Source organism: Marmota flaviventris, chromosome 3 (assembly GCF_047511675.1).
Source record: "Marmota flaviventris isolate mMarFla1 chromosome 3, mMarFla1.hap1, whole genome shotgun sequence".
NCBI lineage: Eukaryota > Metazoa > Chordata > Mammalia > Rodentia > Sciuridae > Marmota > Marmota flaviventris.
In genome coordinates this window covers 145,491,125-145,508,700 of record NC_092500.1, presented here as the reverse complement: position 1 = coordinate 145,508,700, position 17,576 = coordinate 145,491,125, and the positions used below count along the sequence as shown (strand labels likewise).

The 17,576-nt window shown below is 35.2% G+C and overlaps 1 protein-coding gene across 1 annotated transcript in view; it reads left to right on the top strand.

The window, feature by feature from the left end:
- Tenm3 (teneurin transmembrane protein 3) overlaps positions 1–17,576 on the top strand; it is a 331,254-nt gene that overhangs the window by 220,455 nt on the left and 93,223 nt on the right. The window lies entirely within an intron of this gene.

The following is a 17,576-nucleotide window of genomic DNA, read 5'->3' as shown; positions in this document are numbered from 1 at the left end:
TTCTTCAAATTAGTTTTTACTACTTTTCTTTAAAAAGGAACTGTCTTGTTTATTATGGTTGTCACTTCACAATGGCAGTTCACCTCTTTTTAGGGTAACTGTCATTAAGTATAAGATATAAGAATTTTTTTTCACTGTTTTTTTTATGATGGTCACAAAAATGGACCCACATAAAGAAAATGTAATTTCTTATTTATAAACAAACTTTTGTTGACTGTTGCTGCTTAGTGTCCCATAGTACCATTGCATCTCTTAATTTTATTTAAAATGCTTATTTTCTTATAAAATATGTTTAATTTTTTTTCAAGTATATGGCATCATTGACCCCTATGATTCCAGAATCATGTATCTTAGATTGATTAATTGATATGTTGAATCTCTGCAAAAGATGTTTGACTTTTTATGTCCTTTTTTTTTTTTTTTTTTGTAGTATCATTAGAACTAGAATAGAATAATGCACAAGTCTGGCAGTTCTTAAATTTATATGGTTAACACTTTTTCAAATATCACTCCATTCAGAAAGGTTATATAAAACAATCAAATACATATTTAAGACCAAACTTTTTTGTTAAAAATGGGTTTTCTTGTACATGAATGGCATTGAACATAGAAACAAAAGTATCTAAAACATACATAATGCCATAGAAACTAAAGAAGTGCCATATTTTCAAGATATTCAATGTCATTGCTTTTATCATTCAAGTTACTGAATTAAAATGTTCAGTTAAAAAAAACAACACAAGTAATAAACGTCTACCTCACTTCAGTGAAGTTATATATTATATAGCATTAATTATAAATCACACAGTCCTGAAAATTTTCATAATTTAAGGTACATTGTTTTTCCACATCGTTTTATGTCCTTGGGGTAAAATTTGATTCATGCCATTGAGGGAATATTGGTATCTTAAGTGACTTCTTCTTCCAGTGTATTTGTAAGTATTATGTGCTTCACTTTTTTGCTTATAGGAATTGAGTAGCAAGAAATTTTGTCATGGGAAAATTGAAATTGCATGCATCTGATAATATTTTTATAAGCTTTCTGTAAGTTGCTTTCTAACTTTAGTTAGAAAGGCACCCTGGGTGACTTTTCTAAGCATCACATACCCACTTCCCCACATTTGGTGGTCTTTTGGGACTTCAGGACACAGAGGTAGTTAGACTCATGACTGTGATTTATTAGAGATCAAAAAGGAAGAAAGACCCATCAGGTAGACGTCCTGTGTTTTCTCTCCCACAAAGCGAGGGTGAGAGGCAGTCATGGAGAACACATGCTTTTTTCCAGAATGAAACACAACACACATGTGCCATATTTCTGCCAAGGGAAGCCTATGGGGACCTCCAAGTTCAAGGTTTTCTGGCCAAGGAGATATCTTCCCTCCATCACAACCACCAGAATTCTAGGCTCCCAAAAGAAAAGTGCTTAGAGTTCCAGATATTCCTAACTTTATCAATGTAGGGGACATCCAGATTTCCAGATAACCAAACAAGGACCAGGCCTGCAGGTTCCTAGAGATGAGAGCTGCTGTGTTAACTATGTAAAACATCTTTCTTTAGTGTCTCACATGCTGAATGTGATCTAACTACTTAAAACTGGTGAATTGTGCTGGGTGCAGTAGCATGCCTGTAATCCCAGTGGCTAGGGAGGCTGAAACAGGATGATCATGAGTTCAAAGCCAGCTTCAGTAAAAGCAAGGCTAAGCAACTCAGTGAGACCCTGTCTCTAAATAAAATTTTAAAAAGGCATAGGGATTTGGCTGAGTGGGCGCATGCCCCTGAGCTCAATCCCCGGTACCCCCTCACCAAAAAAATAAAATAAAAATTAAAAAACGGGAATTGTTTAATTTTCATTGGAGTTGACAGCAAGTATACATATTCATAGCACTTACAGAGTGCCTGTCCCCGCAACAGTAATAGGGCTTTCCCCTCCTCTGCTCTTTGAGAGAGGCAACAGCAGCATAATGCTCGTGTGAATTACATAGGGCAGAAAATGTTGACAGGCAGGATTTGTGTATCTTTCTATGGACACACAAAAAGGACAATACAATACCCCTGTGACCAAACTGCTTCTTGCCCCAAATCTCAGAATGCCCATATGTCAGAGGCAGGGCAGGAAAAATATGCTTCTTACCACATATTGTGACCCTACCACAAATTGATTCCAGTTAAAGGAGAACAGTTATATATCTTACTATTTATCCTAGAAAGTATAACAAATGTGTGTATAGCTTTGAAAGCCATGAAATGTATCAGCAAGTTATCCAGTAGGCACTTTTAACTTGCAAACCAACAGCTACTCAACAAATTATTCTGCCATTATATAGAATTGACCCTGGCAATATGACATGGTTCATCATTTCCCATGGATGAGCTGTTGTTGAATGATTTTCTAATTGCTTTGTAGCAAACAAGATTTTTGTTAGTAAAAGGTGTTTTTATTATAATTTATGTTTCCTATTGCTTTCCTTAATTTTGTTATTTTTGTATTCCATATGAATAATTATATGGGAAAATTTTAAAAAAACACCTTAAGCCAGGCATGGTGGTCCAGTCCTGTATAATCCCATTAACTCAGGAGGCTATAGCAGGAGGATTTCAAGTTTAAAAACAGCCAGGGAAACTTAGCAAGACCTGTCTCAGAATAAAAAATAAAAAGGGCTGGGGGTGTAGCTTAGTGGCAGAGGGCCTCTGCACTCAATTCGAAGTTTTGCAGAAAAAAAAATTAAATTACTAAATTAAAAAGTACATCTTGAATGTGAACCTCTTAAAAGGTGTGGGATTAATATAAATTACTGTATTATTTTATACAACAAAAATTAATTATTCCCAAATTTGATATTTAGAGGTCCAAGTACTTTGCCCTTATCTGCTTTCTACCTGCTTATATGTCCACAGTAAAGACTAAGGGGCTATTTGTAAGCCACTGGTGAAGCAACCATGAAACTACAGTATGTTTTCTTCTTTGTGCATTTTCTCTCAATTTCAGCACTTATGTATCTGGCTGAAAGAAGCTGCCACTTTACAAAAGAATACTCATAAATCAGCAAGATTTTTTTCTTTCTCTATATTATGTGTCATTTCATTGAATACAAACAGGGAGGTTAATTGAAAGAGAGATGGAAGAGAAATTAAACAGTTAGAAGCAAACAAAAGTTCCCAATAGAAAGCAAAGAATATTCTTCATTCATCATCTTACCGTCTTCATATACTCAGTTCATGCTTTCATAAAACCATATGCATGTTGATAGTAAAATAGGTTATGAATTTAGAATATCCACTGAACACCTCTGTACCTGAAAGGATTCCATCCTGATATTTTTATTAGCGTATTCATATTTTTCTCTTATTATGAACCATGAGTTCAGCAATGAGGCATATTCATCTGCAGATTCAAGTGCTTCTTTCTTGGGTTAGACTTTAACCAGTGATGCACACGGATGGAAAAGAAAGCAAGTAGAAATCTACTGTTAGCAATATTCTGATTAAAATAGGCTTCTCTCTCTTCTTCCCCTGAAGGCATTTATAATTATTGGACCCTTTTATAAATAAAGAAAAAGGAAAGTTAGATGAATGAACCACATCAAATAAGCACCAGCACTTCCTAATAACATGGTTTAGCAGTCATCATAGTACTGCTATAGATGCTCAACTCCAATAATGTCCTCTTTTGTATGTGACCATTCCATAAGGGTCAAGTGATTATCATACCCATGGGCCTACCTTTGTTTTTCATGAGCTAGGAGGGATGTGAGAATATAGAGGATCCAGTGTACAATGAATCAAAATGCATTCTGCTGTCATATATATATATATATATTTAAAGTAAATTAATTAATTAACAAAAAAAGAGCATTTGGTGGATCCAGAGGCAACATAAAACTGTATTAAATGTAATTAAATATTTTATAAATAATAGTTGACATAATTAGAATATTATATTGCTATTACTTCTAGTGTTTTAATATAAAATGAAAGTCTTATTAATGTGAGAGCTGGGATAGGGCAAGGTAAATCTGTGAACTGTGAGATACTAATCATGACCTAGTTCAATAAATTCACTGTTATTATATTTAACTAGAATCAAAATCTATAGGGCTGGGGTTGTGGCTCGGTGGTAGAGCACTCACCTAGTACATGCGAGGCCCTGGGTTTGATCCTCAGCACCGCATGTAAATACATAAATAAAATAAAATAAAGGTATTGTGTCAACTACAACTGAAAAATATTTTTTAAAAAATCTATAACCATGTAAAGGCAACTCAATTGGTTTGCCTTTCTCTTTTCTTCTTGCTTAGGAAAAGAGCAGGAAACAGCTGTGGGATTGGCCTATGACTAGAATTAATTGACCATAGAAGCAGTACAGCACTATGTATTAGTATTGGAGAGTGAAATTCTAAGTATCCTGGGCAATGACTAATACTGCATACCAATTTTTTAGTATTCCTAACTTCCACAAGGACCATTTTTTGTTTAGGGTCTTTCAAATTTTTCCCCACGTTTTTGTATTGGTACATAATGGTGGGAGGTTTTTTTACATATTCACACTAGTACACAATATAGCAATATAATTTGGCCAATATCATTCCCCAGTATTCTTTTTAGTTTTTGTTGAAAAGATCTATCCCTAAAGCCATGCACTTATATTTGAGAGCATGGAGCCTATAGATGAGATTGAGACATAAAGGAGAAGGAGGGGGCTGAATAACACATTTAATTGTCATCTACCATGAAGCATTATTACAGAGGAAAAGCAGGCTCAGCTCTCCATCTGTCCACAGGTAAATTGTCTCTGGAGGCTGATTGGTATTTTCCATTTCTCCAAGGGACAGAAATGGAGAAAATAGGCTTATATTATATAATGTTGGTGAGTTTTAATGAAGAACTTCAGGATGAAAAGCATATTTAAATCATGGAACAAGCCTGATAATTTCTGCTTTATTTGGAACATTACTAGATTTAAGTATATGGGTTCCCTTTTTTTTCAATTTCATTTAACTTTTTATTTTTCCTAAGTGTGAGAAATCATCTTTACTTTTTTAGATCAATTGAGGTCCCTTTTGTAGGATACTGTACTTGCATGCTTTAGTTACTTTTCATTTGTTAACTAATTCACTTTTTTCTCAGTAAGCAATTACTGAACATCTTTTCTTTGATACTGAGTACTATTTCTCATAAAAGGCAATGTAACGTATGATTTTTTTTAAACACATGAACTTTGAAATTTAAAAGAGATATGTTTTTAAGTCAGTTCTGTGACTCACTATAACTTGTATCGTAACTGTTCTTGGCCTCAATTGGACTATTTTTTTCAAATGTAGAATGGCTATTGATAATAGTAGTCATGAGTAAGCTATGCCATTAACATAGACCAGACATGTTTGTGTCTTTCCACAATGGTAGATTTACTGAAAACATAAATTCACACATACATCTTTGATTGGTTGCAATTCACTGAGTACTCATGGGTCACTTGGTAGCCATGTGCTCAGCAATCAGGTTTTTTTATTCTAGTCTTAATTACTAATGTCTTTAACACCCACATCACACATCAAACTCCACATAGATAGATAAATAGATAGATAGAAAGAATAAGAAAGGGTTTAGGTGGCCACAGGATTTTAGGAGGCTACACTGAGAGCCAAGGTAGACAGCCCATACAAATATAAAGGAATCACTGCAAGGGGGTCATATAAGATTACAAACCGGGCCTAGAACTTGTTTAGGGCAATGAGCTGTTAGCGCACAGAACTTATTCTAGGCCAGTGTCCTGATGGCAGGCAATTTCAAAGTGGGCCACATTAAGTAGGGAAATCAAGCTGAGCTAAAGCCCTGGAACAGAGTAAGATGTTCATCACCCACCAACCTTGTGATGAGTTCACCAGATAATATCAAGACTGTGTACTGCTAAAACCAGTCTCAGAGAGTTTCTCCTTTTATGCATTTCAAGTTACAGGGTAACATCTGGTGAGACTGATAATCTCATGGGCCTGGTTTTTATGATGTAGGTTTGATACACACACATATCTGTGGCCTTCTGATTTAACTTGATAAATTCATGGGTGGTCATTATTTATTAGCATGATTAATGTATTTATCAGTTTGTGCCTTATGGTTATGTTATAAATCTGGGAGTTTTTCCTTTCTGAAAGTTCTCTATATCCAACATCTTGTAGTTATCTCTTTGACTAGACAAATTCCAAGTCATTCTGCATGATCACTTATACTCAAAATAGAATTTAACTCAGAGCTAGACACAGCCTGAAAGTTACTATTCTATACATTATCGAATGATTCAGAGCAGAGGAAAGCCTGCTTTCTACATATTTGTATGAGATTTTTATAACACCTGAAAACTTTAAGATTTGAAATCCTGTTGAACCACTGCGTGACAATGGGCAAGTCATTTAACCTATTTCTTCTTATATGAAATGAGAAATTATGACCCTCATAGGGTTGTTGTAATTAAATGAAATATTAAACATTTAGTAAAGCCTAATAAATAGTGTTCAATAAATTAGAATTTTTATTTTGTTATTAAGGATAAATAAGACAAACTACAAATCAGACAATGTTTTGGATGTTACATATTTTTTTTAAAAAAAAATTCTATCCAAGGAACTTACTTGAAAAGTTAATGAAATTCCCATTTCATTGTTATCAATACAAACTAGTGTCATTATGGATATTGTTTAACAAGAAGCTGTTGTGTTTGGGTTGGGGGTTAGAGAGTTGTTTCTGAAAATCATAATGATGAAAGAAAGGTGGAGTATGTTGTGGTATTTTTCTTCTAGTAATGTCTCAAACACAGAACTGTTTATTGAGCTACATTGATTTTCATGTACTTTCAGGCAATTCAAATGGAAATTTGGCCTAGGGGAAATCCTAATTCCTTTAAGCTACAAAAGACCAGCTATTTGTTTTTATTCTAATTCTTTAGTACATTGGGAAACAAGATCATTAATGATCACAAAGACATGCTTTGTTTGCTCAGACAAAACTTAGACATACTGTATTCAGCATACCTCTATTAAATACCACAGTTGCTCTGAGTTTTGGGAGACTGGAGATTAGAAATTGAAAATGAAATACGCACACCTGGGGAGTTACCTATTGAACAATATGGGGTGCCTAGAGAAAGAGCAAATCTTTTACTAATATGGACAAGAAACTTAGACATGATGTTCTAATTCTTATCTCAAATAATGATAAAAGAATAGTATTTTAAATTTAAAATAAATGATAATTTAAAAAACTCCTTTACAAATGCTTCATACTTCATTTAGACTACAAAACTCAATATTCTTTGTAACTTTTGTAATGTTCCCCAAGTTGGGAATGATATTAATAAAACAATATGAATTTTTTAAATACCCTTTTACCTTTATATTCAAATGTCATTTATCTAACTTTTCTTGAGATCTTTAGGTTGCCATTGTCTCCTCTGTCTGATAAGTAGATAACATTTGGAATTTACCCCCATATTGTAGGTTTCTTAAAATATTGTATCTCCCTTCATTCAGTCTATTCTAAAAATATATATGTTAGTACATTGCATAGGCTAATTAGCAGTGCACAGGACAATTTTCATAAGTGATTGAATTTTCAGTTCTTAAGATTTACAGATTTCTCAAGAATTGGGGAGTTATAGGTATGAGAGAAAAGGTATGAGGAACTTTAGTACAAGGCTTTCAGACTAAAGTTACTGTCTCCTTTTCTTCTTTGTTTCCTTTCCACCTTTTATTTATTTTCTATTCTACCTCAACATCAGTCAGTTGTGGCATATGGGTAAGAAAGATGTCACTAATGCCACACTATCTGGGTCCCTAATCAGATCAGAGACTATGTATGGCGAAGCTGATGAAGCACAAGTATCAGGGTCCCACACTTGTCCTGGCTTCTTCTAATATTCCACAAGGGGACCATGGGTTCACATGGTCCTTTATCACTATAAACTTGCAGATCACTTTCCACTCCACTTTTCCTTGGGGACAGTAGCATTGGAGTGGCTCCGGGCACTTTGACATTCCACAGAGGAGAATTTGAGCTAGGGGTGTGTGTTTAGTTTAGATTTAATGGGGGATGTGTTTATAAGGTATGAAATGTTCTGTCTGTGGTTGTTACTGCTGATCATCTAGGACTGTTCCTGCCATCCACTGACTTACCAAATGACATGATTATACTTGTTTGGAAAGTGTATGAAGATATGACTTTGTCCTATGGAATCCTGAAACAGAAGGAAAGGTATTGGCGGGTGTGGGGGGGGGGGGGAATAAGGCTTTATATGTATTGAAACAATTCTCATTGTCATCATATATGTAAAATTCCTATTCAAAATGGAAATTTTCTTCCATGGGGATATATTTGATTATGCAACTTATCTAGTTATAAACATGTCATAATTCTTTCTTATTGATGAATATTTCTCATTTGAGGAATTTATCAGAATTCTTGTCTTTGTAGGATACAATTTCATAACAGAATTTACAAAGTCACGTGCATTGTATATCCCAATGTAGCACTGGATTATATGAATCCAGCAGAAAAAGATTTCTTGTTTATATGACATGTATACTGACATTGACAAAGATAGTGTAAAATTCAAAATATTGTACTATGAAGACATCACAACAAAATGGTTAATAAGTGTCATCAATTCAAAGGGTATGTAAGATCAATTTATTACACAATAAAAAGTCTCCCCCTGTTGGGGAAGTGGCTCAATGGTAGAGTGCTTGTCTAGCATGCATGAGGCCCTGGGTTTTATCCATGGCACCAAAAAAAAAAAAAAAAAAAATTAAAAAGTCTCTACAAATCCAAAAGTAATACTAAAAATTTACATGACATTAAAATAACAAATGTGAATCCAAATGAAACTTTATCAGTAATAAAACCATGCTAAACTATCACAGTGAATAAAGTCTCTCTCTCTCTGTAGAACAATTGCAAAGTCATTGTCATAAACAAGGCAATTATAGTTTTCTTTTTCTTAAAGAGCCTCCCCCAATTATTTCAGACCCCACAAAAACTAGATCTGCCTCGATGTCAGCTCTATCACTTGATAGAATGCCTCATTTCCACACATATAAAGTAGGAATGAAAATAAATACCTACAGCGATTATTAATTGGATTAAACTATATAAAAGAATAGTTAGCACAGTCCCTGGCCCAAAGTAAATACCACACAGATGTCACTTAATGTTATCATTGTTGCTAAAGTATTTGGATTGAAATAAATAAAACATTGACTAATTCTTCCCTACTGAATCATCTCTTGGCCTCTACTAAATAGAAACTTGCTAGATACTAGGAGAACTAATCCCCCCTCAACTTCCTGACATGCTAACAGCATGGATGAAGCTGCCTCATTATCTGTCAAACACAGTTGAGCATGGGTCATCTAGGAGGCAAGCAGTGTGGAGCTGAGTGGAAGAAAATTCTCCTAAGCTGACTTAGTTGGAGCAAAAATCCAGACAGGCTAAAAAATCCTGCATGAAGCATGCAGAAAGAGAACTCTCCAGGTCCTTCCTACTCCACCATCTCAGTGATTTTGAATAATACAGAAACTTGAGGTAACAGGGGATACTATTTCTGGGAGACCTGTGGAGATCCCCTTCAGAGCTGTTGAGCATCCCGCATGTTCTGAAAATGGCTCATTTTCAGAGTCTGTTTCTTCCACTGTGGTACCATTAATATCCATCGGGGTTTCTCAATATTAGTTTTCTCATCTGAGTCTAATTTATTCAAGTAATACTTTTATATACAGCACTTTGCCACTGGAATTCCCTCAGAATTGGTATTTTCTTTTTTTTTTTAATACTTATTTTTTAGTTGTAGTTGAACACAACACCTTTGTTTTATTTATTTATTTTTATGTGGTGCTGAGGATCAAACCCAGGGCCTCGCACACGCTAGGCAAGCGCTCTATGCTGAACCACAACCCCAGCCCCAGAATTGGTATTTTCTTAAATGCAAATAATCTTTCATACAAATGCAAACCTAGTTTCTCTGACCTCTCTAAATGATGGAGGCCCTATTTTATTAGGTTGTCAGTGCTCTTTCTATTCCATTTCAGTATTTTTTAAACTGACACAAAGATAATGTTTGTTTTTACTAGTCAGTTTAACAGTGCTTCATTTTTGTGAAGAAGGCCTTGAAGAGTGGATATTATGTGGTATATGGTAATGGTAGTTATCTATTTGGATGTTATGTTTCATCTATCCCTCAAGTGGGTTTTCTTTTCACCTTTATGAATTGTTCTTTTTATTAATTTGTTTTTCTGTATATACCAATTTCATCATAAAAGGCCATGAAGTTGCAGATTCAACTTAATTATATAACAGGTGTTGCAAGCAATGGCAGATCTACATTTCACCCTGACTTAATCTGTCATTCAGCATTTCATCGCCTGTTGAATGAGAGAGTAAACCAGCAAAAATGAACTTAGTAGTTGAAATGTGAACCTTTATCAAGTTTTACTCTGTTTTTCTAGCATGTCTCAAATGCTCCATGTCATGGCTTTTGAATCACTTGATTTTTACGATTTTTACAATACACATCCCACAGAGCTTCAGAGTTGCTATTAATTTTGACTCTAATGTGAACTCTTTGTGAAATGTGTTGCAACTTTAACTTTGTGGTATTCCACCTTTCCTCATCTTGTTTACCTGCCTGCACAAGTCATATATAGTGTCTCCAAAAGCCTCATTGGAGTCACATCCTCAAATTAGGCAAATCCTCAAGAAAGTTTCGATTGGAATTTCCACTTACTTTTGCACCTGCTTACTAAATATAAGCATCAGAAAAACCATAGCCCCAAGGGCCATCTTGACAGATGTTCTATAATCATGGGGAGGATTTAGTTCCCAATAAATAATTTCCCAGAGCATCAGGGTTTTTTTTTTTTTTAATCCCTAAGAATAGAAGTAAATGTAATCATAAAGAGCCTTTGCTATTGACATCAGGCCTTTGTGTCCCTTAACCTAGCTAAGAAGAGAGGCAGCTGCAGCAGCATCACCTAAAGCTGAGTGAGAGTTTCAAATCAGAAGGTAGCAGTGCTGCTGGGAAGAAATGTCTGTGACAGGTGGAATATTTAGGGAACTGTTTAACATATACTATATATTACTACATGTATATGTATTATAATATATAATTTTAACTATATATAGTATACTTCAATATATACCTATATTATAACTATACTTTAGAAAAGTATAGAAAACTATATATATAGTTATAACATACTTTAATATATACTTGTAACTGCTTTGGACAAGGAAAATTTTTTTAGGACTTTTAAACTCAATTCTGAATGTTTTACACGTGAATACATCTGCATTTAACACTTAGGGCATTTTCCACATAGCATGTCAGGGTGAAAATTTTGAGATCTTTTGAAGAAATTTGTCTTACATACTTATTTAGGGTTATAGAATGAGTGAATTCTATACTGTGGTGGTGGCTTGTGCTCAGATTTCTCTCCAATCTACCTCCTATGGTATAACTTGGGTCCCAGTAGGTACTGCCTAAATTAAGCTTTTTCCTACTCAGCTCACAGTAGACTCCCTGGCTTTAGGAGCAGCTGTGTTCAGAAAGAATGGAGCATTGAATCCACTGTGATTTGCCTCAAATGGGAGCAGTAACAAAAAAAAAAATGCTGATGATTTGTATCATTTTAGTATCACTTAAGGTATCATTGAAATATGCCTGATTTTTTTAGACTTGATAAACCTCATTCTTTCCCATCTTATTGTCTTGTATTTATCTCCCACAAGAAACTTTGTGGTCTGCTAGCTAATTTTTTTAAGTGTCAAAATAATTTACCATGTAGGTGCTCTGTGTCTTAGAAACAATGTGTAAATTGTAATTATCTCAAGGAAATTTTTGAATTCACTTAATTTGAATTAACATGCGATATGCCATAATAAAATTTTAAAAATATGAATACTTCCATGCCTAGGATTTCCATTTTGCTTTCTTTAATCACCTTTTTCTTCTTAAGTCAATTTTAAGTTGTTTTTTCCAAGTTTGTTGAGAGACATGTTATCTGATGTAGAAATGAAAGGAACTTTCTTCCCACCCTCTGAAGGTTTGATAATCCAAGTCTGTAATATAAATAAGCTAACAATAGATTAATAGGAAAAAAGACATAAATTTATTAGTGTATAAATATACAACACTCACAAAATTCATGTCTATAATATAAATAAACTGATAGTAGATTAACAGGAAAGAGACAAATTTATTAGTGTATAAATATAGTCACACAAAGTATGAACTTCAAACAAAGTCCAGGTGATTGAAGGTTAAGTAGCATTCTGAGTTACAGAAAAACTAGGGGCTTAGGGTTTCTGGGGGAAGGTGACAACAGGAAACATAGGGGCTGAGGGCAAAGGGATGGTAAGGGAGGAGGTGTACAGAGGACAAAGGTATCTTGCTATGCAAACACAGTCCCACAGGTAATGGCCCTGGGAAGAATTGGTACCTGGGAAAAATAGACTTGCTTGTGGCAAGGTGTCAGACCTGTGGTCTCCTTTTCCTGTGAATTTAGTTTGTCTAGTGAGATATCAGGGAGGGGTCCAAGACTGCTGCACTCCTCCTGGAGGACCTTCCCTTAGTTGATTGGGCAAGGCAACTTCAGAGCAAGTCCCTTCCTGCTTCCTAAGAGAAAGAGGGATCAAAGGAAGGGGGCTGGAGAAGGTCAGAGAGACCTTGGTTCGCCTTTACTTCAAGTGCCATCATTTGGAGTACCATTTTCTGAGTCCCAGCATTGAATAAAAGCCTTTTAAGTTATATGTTAAATTTATATTATACTTTTTATTAAAAGCTTTTCCATTTTGTTCCTTTACTGATATACTAGAGTATCTTTTTCAATTTGGAACACCTCATTGATTTGCATCCTTTAAAAACCATTTAAGTTCTTAATTACCACCGAAACCTAGTCTATAGGAGGTTTTAAAGCTCAATTGACTGAATATACAATTTAACCAGAAATAAAGATGAAAAATGTTCTCTTTAATTCTTGCCAAGTTCATCAGAAGTCTTTTATGGAAAAAGTTAAAATCCAAGGCATTTGGGAGTAAAACCAGGTGCAAAATAACATGTTTTCAGCTTTTTTATAATATTAGCAAGGAAGATTATGACTAGTGCCAGATTATAAAGTTGCCACATTCTTCCTAAAACTTAACCCAGGTTGACTATAGAGTGCCAGGCAACTACAAAATGTTGGTGTGGATTTTAAGTAATTTTTCTTATATGCTGAGATTTTTTTTATTGTTATTGGAGTCCTGATATTGGAAGATTGATTCTGAGGGTTCCTGATCCAACCACTTGCCCCAAAAACCAAATGGAAAAGATAATGATGAAAAGCAGAAAAGAAACATTAACCAATATGGTCATATTAGGAAGACAAAGTAAGATTCACCATCTCAATCCTGTCTTAGGGATACTAACGTGAACTTTGGGTTCAAATAGAAGAAGAATGGGGGCAGGAAGCAAAAAGTAATAATAATTAAGCAAATCTTCGTCAAACTGTGGTCTGGTTGATAAGTATTTCAGTTCTGATTCAGAAAGGTGGCTCCAGAAAAGTCTTTATGCTGGAGACAGCAATTTCCACTTGCTGCTTAGGATGTTTATATGTCAGACCTGTGATCCTCGAAGAGGATAATTTGGTTCCCATGAGAGGTTTGCTTCTGCTTTGGAGAGCAGTCTCACTGTGGGATGATCTGTCCCCAAGACTCCTACAGTTCCTAGAAGGTCTAGTTCAACAGCTGACAAATTCTGACCTCTATCCAGGGGGTTCTGAAACAGGGTGCAGTAAAAGCTAATAGTTACACATCCTTATAAATACTTTGCCTCAGTCTTGAAGAGGGATGAGATAAGTTAGGTAAACTTAAGGCTAGTAAACCTTGTATTACCAGTTTTTAGATGAACACTCCCTAACTGATTAACATGCCTATGTGCAGAGCCGAGCAGGTCACTGAATTTAAGGTAACAAAAGAGATGGATACAAATGAAGGCAGAGATGCCAAGCTTTATCCTGCTTTTAGTTTCACATTGGGTATCTGCAGGTCTAAGAGTCACTGCTTTTAACAAAGGCAGCCTCTCTTAAGTCCCTGTTATGTCATTGCCCTAGTGAAGTAAATTAAAAATCAGAACTTTCCATTCAGCTTATTGTAAAGGCGGAAGACTTAAGCCCACAATTTTAAGATACATGGTTATTCTTTCGTGCAGTGGTACTTCAGTATTTTTTCAGTGACAGAATTTATCATGTCTTGAATAAGATGAAAACAGCCTTTTTTCATCTTAAAACAGTCCCTCTGCCTACCTACCTATTTTTAAAAAACAAGTTCGGTTACTGTGTGAGACCATACAAAATCTATGACTTTCCCCTCCCATTTTCATATTTACCATGTTCACAAATTATGATGTGACTAGAGCCAATTTTTTTTAATCTATTGCTCTTCTTCATGATAGGTTCAGTGACCCTCTCCTTTGTGAGTGCCTCTTTAATGAAGCTGGAAAACAGCTGTCTAAAATATGACTGTCATTTCTGGGATTTAACAGGGATGTGCCTTGGATCAATTATGGAGCAGTCAAAGGAGGTCCATAAATATGAATACGTTGCCAGCTGCTTTTCCATTAAACTCTATTGGTTGAATGAAATTAGTAAATAATTATGTTGGTGGGGAATCTACTATATCCAAATGTGATATAACGTCTTCCTTTAACAACAGAGCCTAATTTTTTCCTATACACCAAATTAGTTTTTAGGGCAATCTACATTGCAAATTGGCTGATTTGCATTAAAACTATGCCTACTTGTCCTGATTTGTCAACACCTCTTTTTTAAAAAAGTCTTTAACATTAAGCATGGGTGGGTAAGACCATCTGCTTGTGGAGCTCGCCTGGAGCTCCATCACTTAACACATGAGACGGGTTACAGCTGTTTAATTGTTATGGTACTGAATGATGATCATTCTATCCAGAATTAATATTTATATATGTATGCATAGAAAGCATGTGGTTAAACATAAGTGATCTAATTGTGAATTAATAGCATTAGGTATTCATTAATTGGTCCCCACATGAACAATGAGGTGGAAAATAATGCTTTTCACATACAGTCCAACTCTGAGCTTTTAAGATGAGTCCCCAGTAGTGATTATCATGCATGTGAGTAATCCACTCCCAAGTACATCATTCTGTGCAAGGGAAAAAAATTGCCATTATAGCTGCCATAAAAGGCAAAGAGAAAACCATCTCTGTGGTTATTTCACATACCTTCATTCTTTCCTACCTCCAAAATCCTCCTATGAATTGTGACCAGCATGAGTACAAGGCACATGATAAAAGTCTAGGTGTGCACCTGGGACTGCATATATGTACACGTGACATACACAGCTACTGCAGAGGCTTGTCTCAGCAGAGGGTGGTCTTTGGCCTATATTTAGAAATGGTGACACACAAACGTATTACATTGTGCTATAAAAGTCAGCAGTATACATTCCATCTGCTCAGTACATTTCATAATGAAAAATAGAATGAAAAATTCCCAGCAAAATTACAATATAAGGACAGAAATCTGCATGCATGTAAAATATGATATTTAAATGTCTTAGTTTCCAAATAGTTACTGTAAAAGTGACTTGTATTTCTGAGTTTGAGGGCAGATTCTGTGGATATGTATGTGGATATTCATACTCTGTTTGAATCAATTAATTTACCTCGTTCTGATGAAATTATTAATGAGGGAACACAAAATATATACGAAATTGTGATGCATTTTGTATTCCAAAAAGCTGAATCACATGTTGATTTGGAATTGTGCAATTCAACCAGCAGAGGTGTTTAAGCAATAAGAAGGAAGAAAACCTCCTGACACACACCAAAAAATGGAGTTGTCTCCACTCAGGAAACTAGCCAGTGGAGGGGATGCGGGTTGAGGTGAGGTGCACCTGTCATCCCAGCTTCTCTCTGATCCCAGCTAATGGGGAGGCTGAGGCAGGAGAACCACAAATTTGAGACCAACCTGGGCAACTTTGAGAGACCATCTCAAAATAAAAAATAAAAAGAGCTGGGGATGTAGCTCAGTGGTAGATCCCTAGTAGTAGAAGAAGGGAAAAAAAGGAAAAGAAAAATGTTCCCAGCAACTGGAGTACAGTTGGGACAGTTGAAACACAAGGTGCTTATCCTGGAGTTATTATGACAGTGAACTTAGTGGCTTATGAAAACTAATCATTAGGAGACTCAAGTTTATTTGTTGAAAGTCAGGCTTTTGGCTTGGTGTGGTGACACATGCCTGTAATCCCCACAGCTCAGTAGACTGAGACAGGAGAATTTTGAGTTCAAAGCTAGCCACAGTAACTTAGCTAGACCCTGTCTCAAAATAAAAAAAGGGCTGGAGATGTGGCTCAGTGGTTAAGCACCCCTGGATTCAATCTTATCCTCTTACATTATCTTATTTAATCCTCACAAAATTATCAGATAGAACCATTAAAAATCTCCATTGAGTGAACCAAGACTCAGAGAGATTACTAAACTTTTCTATAGATGCACAGCCAGTATGCAACAGACCAAGAATCCGAACCCATGGGACCCATTCCTAAGCCCATACTCTTAAGCACTACTCTATACCATCTCCTAAATTATTTAATTGTTTTTACATATGTGGTATAATGGAATGGATGGAAAGTATTTTTATCTGTGACAACGATTAAATTAATATCTGTATACTAGCCACAAAAGTTTGAATTAACACAGAAACAGATAAAATAACCATGATGGCAGTGATGTCTCAACAATGAAGAGCCACTTTATCTATTAATTCATTTATTTATTTTGGTACTGGGGATTGAACCAGGGGTGCTTTACCACTGAGACACATCCCCAGACACATTCCCATCCTTTATTATTATTATTATTATTATTATTATTATATTTATTTTTATTTTTTGAAACAGGGTCTCATCAAGTTTCTGAGGCTGTCTTTGAACTTCTGATCCTCTTGCCTCAGCCTCTTAAATTTCTGGGATTACAGGTGTATGCCATGGTGCCTGGCTTAAGAGCCACCTTTTTAATTCAAGATAATTTGAGTTACAGCTGTTAACAGGACTCGAGAGTATGTCAAAATAGCAATAAGAAAAAAAAACAGCTTGGGGAAGATCAATTTTATACTGTGAAGTAGTTAAGGAATTTGTAAACTACTTACTGAAAATTGTATTCACCTCCCTCCAAAGTTTAAATTTATACCCAGTTTTTCTGTCAACTGAAATTGGTAGACTGAATATTATGTGTAGACTTTGGTCACTGAAAAATACGCATAGAACATGGGTAGATGACATGTATCACTGGTGTCAGCTCATGGGAAAAGAATGAAAAAAGTGTAGTACCCGAAATACAAGTAGAAACATCTGTGGAAATTCTCTTACCCACAAATACAGAAACATTATTTTTCCTGTATGTCACCTGTGAAAAAAAATCATTTGTCTATCATTTTCATAAAATAAATTCTAGTTTATACAAGGTGAGTAAAAGTGATTGTTTAATTTTTCATTGTTTGAAGTGATAAAAAATGTAG